The 6,154-nt window shown below is 32.4% G+C and overlaps 1 pseudogene; it reads left to right on the top strand.

Moving 5' to 3' along the window:
* The first annotated feature begins 669 nt into the window (after positions 1–669).
* On the top strand, positions 670–5,010 carry LOC120080200 (annotated as a pseudogene).
* The last annotated feature ends 1,144 nt before the right edge of the window (positions 5,011–6,154 follow it).

The raw sequence follows: 6,154 nt of genomic DNA, 5'->3' as shown, positions 1-6,154 counted from the left end.
ATAAGTTTGGACTGAGTTCGGGTTGGTTTGAGTTATTTTTTGTGAACCATGATCCAACTCAATTCATAAATTTTTTATTTATTTGAATCCAACTCAATCCAAATAAATTGATAAACTAACCCAAAACACACGGATTGGGTTTGGTTGATCGATTTTTCTGGTCATCGGATTTTTTGAACACCCATATTAAGAACCTATCTTCACCACCCACTAACCTTCTTCTTCCTATCTATAAATTTTTATAACTTTCTTCAATTCTCTAAAACTCCATTGGGTAATAATTTGATTTTTTTTTTTTTCAAAATTAAATCCATAGACACTACTTCGAATCCCATATTTCTTTCTTTGTTATTACTTTTTATTAATGATTTATGAAACCAAGCCAAATTTTGAAAACTAAAAAAAATAATTTTTAAAAACTTGTTTCTGTTTTTGAAATTTGGCTAAAAATTCAACCATTATATTTAAGAAAGATGCAAATCATTATGAAAAATTGAAAAAAAAAATAGACTTAATTTTCAAAAACCAAAAACGAAAAATGACATAATTACCAAAAGTAACCTAAATTTTTCTATTTCTAAATCTTCCCTATATTTTATTTCTCCCTCTCCATCTCACCCTCTCTTACCTTATCTCAAATATAATATTCATCTTTGGCAAATTGATCTCTTCTTCTTTGCTTATTGGTTCACTACCAAAGGCACAACATTCACTTTCTTCTTCTTATTCCTTTGAGATTTAGCTCTTTTTATTGCTCATTTTCCTCCTTTTGCTCTCTTCTTTTGTTGAAGGAATTGAGCTTCCATGGCCAACATAATTCCTCCAACTCTTGGTCTTACTCGTCCTGGTCCCAGCAACGCCCCTAAGGTTTGTAAGACATACCAAATTTTATGTGTTCGTCTATTTCTTGTTTTTGCATTTCTTCTTTTCATTGTAATTTTTGGAAGCCCTTTTGCTTGTTTGACCTTTTTGATAGGATTAAATATACATACATCATTAATTCATTTTGATTCACGGCTTTTTTACTTACTTTCGAGTTTTTAGTGGTAAAGACGTTTAAATATATAAGTAAGACGGCTGATATAAGGTTCTTTTAATGAAAAGTTAAAGAGAAAATTATGTGGCCTTTAACTTATTAAAATGTGAAAACAATATAATTCATATCTATATACTATATTAAATTAAGGTGACTACGAGAGAACTTTTAACTTTCCTTTTTGCCGTTATATCATTCGATAAATCTTATCTTGTCCTCTATACTATATTATAAGGAATTAAGAGTTTGAGAATTTTTAACTTCCCTCGTTGCCCTCAGATCTTTTCATAAGGCCTATTTTTCTCTCAAAATCATTTCCTTTGTGTTTTGTACATACCTTATGTTCCTTTTTTTCTCTCTTTAGTTTTACATTATCTTTTCGTCATTAGATCTTCTACCATTCCTATTTTGTCTTCATAATCTTTCATTTTTATTTACATCTTTTCTACTTTTTTTGTTTTTCCCTTTATGGAGCCTCTCAATTGTTTTTTTAACAAATATACAAATCCTTTTAACATAATAACTACATTTAATTTCTTACTATATGCATCGTACACATATTCCCTGTAAATGGGTTTTATTTGGTCTATTTGTCCTTTTTGCATGTAGAGAGAAAAAAAAACTATTTTGCATTTTATAAGTTGAACTTTATTATTGCTAGTAATTATTGAACACTTGATACTGATTCCATTTCTTTAGTCATTTTTTTTTCTTTTTCTTTTAAGAGTAGTACCACACTTTCTAAAAGAAGCCATTATTAAAAAAATTCTTCCAAGCACTGCAAAATGATTTTCCTTAAATCAGTTTCCAAATACTTTGAAGTAAGAAAAATCTTTACTTGAAAATTTTGAAAAGTACTTCCACGTTTCCATCGTTATAAGCTTTTGCATATTCTAAGTAAGAGTTATCTCAAACACACCTTAAATCAGAATCGACTACATTCTTTTTTCATCTTTAAAGTACTCATATGTTTGTCATGAAGTACTAATACAATATGTTGCCTGTATGTTAAAATGTCTCAAAGATAACTTTTACCGCAAAAGACATTGATGTGTTGGAATGGAATGGAGACTTGCTTGCTGTGGGTGTGACAGAGAAAGATGTGGTCAGAGATAAAAACTCCAACTTTAAGAATCCACTTTTACATAAGTTGGATGCAATCTTGGGTGGATTGTTGGCCCAAGCTTCCTCAGAGGAAGATTTCTCTGGAAAGTAAGGCCAATCTGTTGTTTTAAGAGTTTCTGGCTTGAGCTTTAAAAGGGTTGGTTTATTTGGGCTTGGCAAGTCAGCTTCTAATATAGTAGCCTTTGTTGGTCTAGGTGAGGCCATGGCAGCAACTGTAAAGAAATGCATATACTTTCTTGCTAGTGGACAATGGTACCAAAAATGCATTTTTGCATTTGTACCCTTGAACTGATATTAAGTTTCAACTTGATATAACATGTCATAGTTTGAGACCATACATGATGCTGACTTTGTGAAATTACATCCATATGATTAGTTGAATTGGCAGCTGAGATTTTAAAGATTACCCAAAAGTACAATGATGTTCTTTCTGCAAGAATTTTCAATGAAGAAGAAATCATAGAAATGAAGATGGGGTCCTATCTTGGTGTGACTGCAACAGCCACTGCAAATCCTCCCAAGTTTATCCACTTATGTTACAAACCTCCCAGTGGACCTGTATCAGCCAAATTGGGTTTAGTTGGTAAAGGAATTACCTTTGACAGGTGATTGTATACATACCATGCTGAGAATTTAATTGAGAAGCACTTCAAAAGTATTTTTATGAGTGTAAAGTCTAACATCAAAGTGGTTTGTTGCTCAATACTTTTAAAAGATACTCATGATCAAAGAACTTTTGCTGAAAATGACCTTAATCATACCATAAATACTCAACATAAGATTCTTGGTGTAATGACATTTGTGCATTAGGCATATCAACATCTTTACTGCTGTGATATTTGGTTTGAGATGTGGTTTATATTCTACCTTCATCACAAATTTCTTAGTAATTCTTTGAATTTTCTTTTCCATTAGTGGTGGTTACAACCTTAAAACAGGAGCCAACAGTAACATTGAAACAATGAAAAATGACATGGGAGGGGCAGCAGCAATTTTTGGTGCAGCCAAAGCCATTGCAGAAATTAAACCTCTCGGTGTAGAGGTAAAACATTATCAGATCTATCACTCATTTTCATGTAATTAATTTTATTAATAGGTCTATTTGAGGGCTTGGTTTGTTGTTCCCAAACAGATTCATTTTGTTACTGCTGCCTGTGAGAATATGATAAGTGCAACTGGCATGAGACCTAGTGATATTGTCACTGCTTCAAATGGAAAGACAATTGAGGTATACTCTATATTCTTTGGTTAAGATCTAAGAAGAAAAGAGGATTTAATCTTAAACTATATTTTTGCTCCCTCTTTTTTTCTTTCATTACAACCATGGTAAGGTACCTACTTAAACTATTATCTTTTTTTGTGGCAAAATTTTCAGGTTAATAATACTGATGCTGAAGGCAGACTTAGCCTTGCTGATGCATTGATATATACTTGTAAGCTGGGTGTTGATAAGGTAAATATATAATTATAAGTTAGTATTTTAAGTTTTATGAGCCAAATAATTAGATATGTCATTGTTAATAGTTTTCGACATTAGATCTAATGTAATTCAAATTGCTTTGCAGATTATTGACTTGGCTACGCTTTGTATAACTGCTCTTGGGCCTTCAGTTGCACGTATGATAACCTTCCCAACAACTTATACTTCATTTTCAATTAAGAGATAATAACATAAAACTAAAGTAACGACAAATAAAGGAGTAACACAAGATGTGTGGTTTGTTCACCTTTCTGACGTGGAATCCTCAACACATTCCCTTTTACAATTGTGCTCTCTTTGAGTTCATCATTCCTAGGTCGAGTACTTGTTTTGATTTTATGGACTTTGATACCATATTAGACATATATGGAGTTTCATCTCAAAATCAATTTGCAATGAGAAGAGTCTAATTCATGTATCGTTTTGATGTGTGATCCTCAACAAATAGATCGAGGAAAAGTTGGAAAAAAAAAGCGTTTTAATTGATGTATATGAAGTAATCAAAATGTATAACTAGAGACACATTGTTTGTGAAAAGAAGAGTTCTTTCTTCTCCCTCTGTTGGAATAGTTAGTGAGAAGGTTACTATTTAAAGTTAGAACACAAGAATGAACAAAGAATTGGAAACTACAAAAGAGTCTCATATGCATCATCAATAGAAAAATGTGATTGTTACAAATTTCCTTTTTGTTTCCAGGTGCCTTTACACCAAATGAAGACCTAGCAAAAGAGGTATTTACTGCTGCAGAGAGGAGCGGTGAGAAACTATGGAGGTTGCCATTAGAGGAAAGTTATTGGGAGTCAATGAAGCCAGGCATTGCTGATATGATCAACACTAGTCCTAGTCAAGGAGGTGCAATAACAGCTGCTTTGTTTCTGAAACAGGTGGATATTATCTTCTAATTTCTTCAACTGCACAAAAAACGAGAAGATTTTATCTTCCATCTCTTTTGCTCTTTCATCCTTCATTTATGTTTTTACCAACCAAAAGGAAATTTTAAACAGATGATCCTTTGGATAGATTTATGCCTTGAATTCTAAAACTTGGAATTATATGTTTGTAGTTTGTTGATAAAAATGTCCAATGGATGCACCTTGACATTGCTGGCCAGTTTGGAATACCAAGAAGAGTGTTGCAACTGGATTTGGTGTTTCCACATTAATGGAGTGGGTTCTAAAGAATGCTTCTTAAGAGGTCCAAGGGTGGCAAGAATCTCAATAATAAATCTACAGTTCTAAGGTAGATGCTAAGAGTTCTCAAGGGTTGTCAGCATTGAGTGATCAAATCTGAATAGAAGTTGTATTAAATAATTTCAATAAAAACTCTTGTTAAGGATTCTTGGCTATTCTAAGAGTTTTACTTTATTTATCATTTGTCTCATTGGTGTTTTACACTTCTATTTATATATTGCATCACTTGCAATTTAAATATAATTTTACGATGATGAAAACAACTCTCACTAAGAAAAAAATAAAAGAATATATTAAGGCATTTTACAATAAAAACAAGGTTAAATTATCAAAAATACCTTGAACTATGGGGTTGATTTTATTTTAATCCTTGAAGTTTGAAGTTTTTTCAAAAAAAGTTTGAAGGTTTTTTTTTTCCATTAAAATCATAGATGAAAAGGTTTTTGTATGCTTAAGTTTTGCTTAAGCGAACAAACCTATACATATACATATGGGAAGTAAATTTTGTGGTTAGGACTAGCAAAAGAATTATAAACGAAAGAATGGAAAATTAGTGGATGGCATTGAATGGAGGAATACAATAACAGATACGGTTCATATATGTGCCAATGTATCTTTTTTTCCCATTTATGTATTTAGATTTGTTTATGTTGAAAAAGAGAGAAGAAAGGGACACAAGATTTACGTGGAAAACTCTAGATCAGGGAGAAAAAGCCATGATAGAGACTGGTCTTTATTATTGATTTGATACACAAAGTACAAGAGAATAGGCCAAATAAATAGACTAGTGGGAAGCCCTAGGGTACATATAATTACTAAAATACCCCTAGGGTTACAAGCTATTTTTCGACATTCCCCCTCAAGTTGGGGCATAAATATCAATAAGACTCAACTTGCTGACACAATAACCAAAGCTTTGTCTCAGTAAACCTTTTGTGAGCACATCTAGGATTTACTAATTTGAGGGAACATAAGGAATGCATATACTTCTGTTGTCAAGTCTTTCCTTGATGAAGTGCCAGTCGATCTCAACGTGTTTTGTTCTATTATGTTGAACAGGATTATTTGCAATACTTATTGTTGCCTTATTGTCACAGAACAGTTTCATTGGGAGCTCATTGCCTTGATGAAGATCTGACAACACTTTCATCAACCAGATTTCTTCACATATCCCTAAACTCATGGCCCAATACTCAGCTTCAGCATTACTTATGGCCACAACTCACTGTTTCTTGCTCCTCCAGGTCACTAGATTACCCCAAACAAATGTACAATACCCAGATGTTGATTTCCTATCAATAACAGACCCTGCCCAATCAAAA

The sequence above is a fragment of the Benincasa hispida genome, chromosome 6 (assembly GCF_009727055.1).
Source record: "Benincasa hispida cultivar B227 chromosome 6, ASM972705v1, whole genome shotgun sequence".
NCBI classification, from domain to species: domain Eukaryota; kingdom Viridiplantae; phylum Streptophyta; class Magnoliopsida; order Cucurbitales; family Cucurbitaceae; genus Benincasa; species Benincasa hispida.
This window is presented reverse-complemented; position numbering and strand designations above follow the sequence as displayed.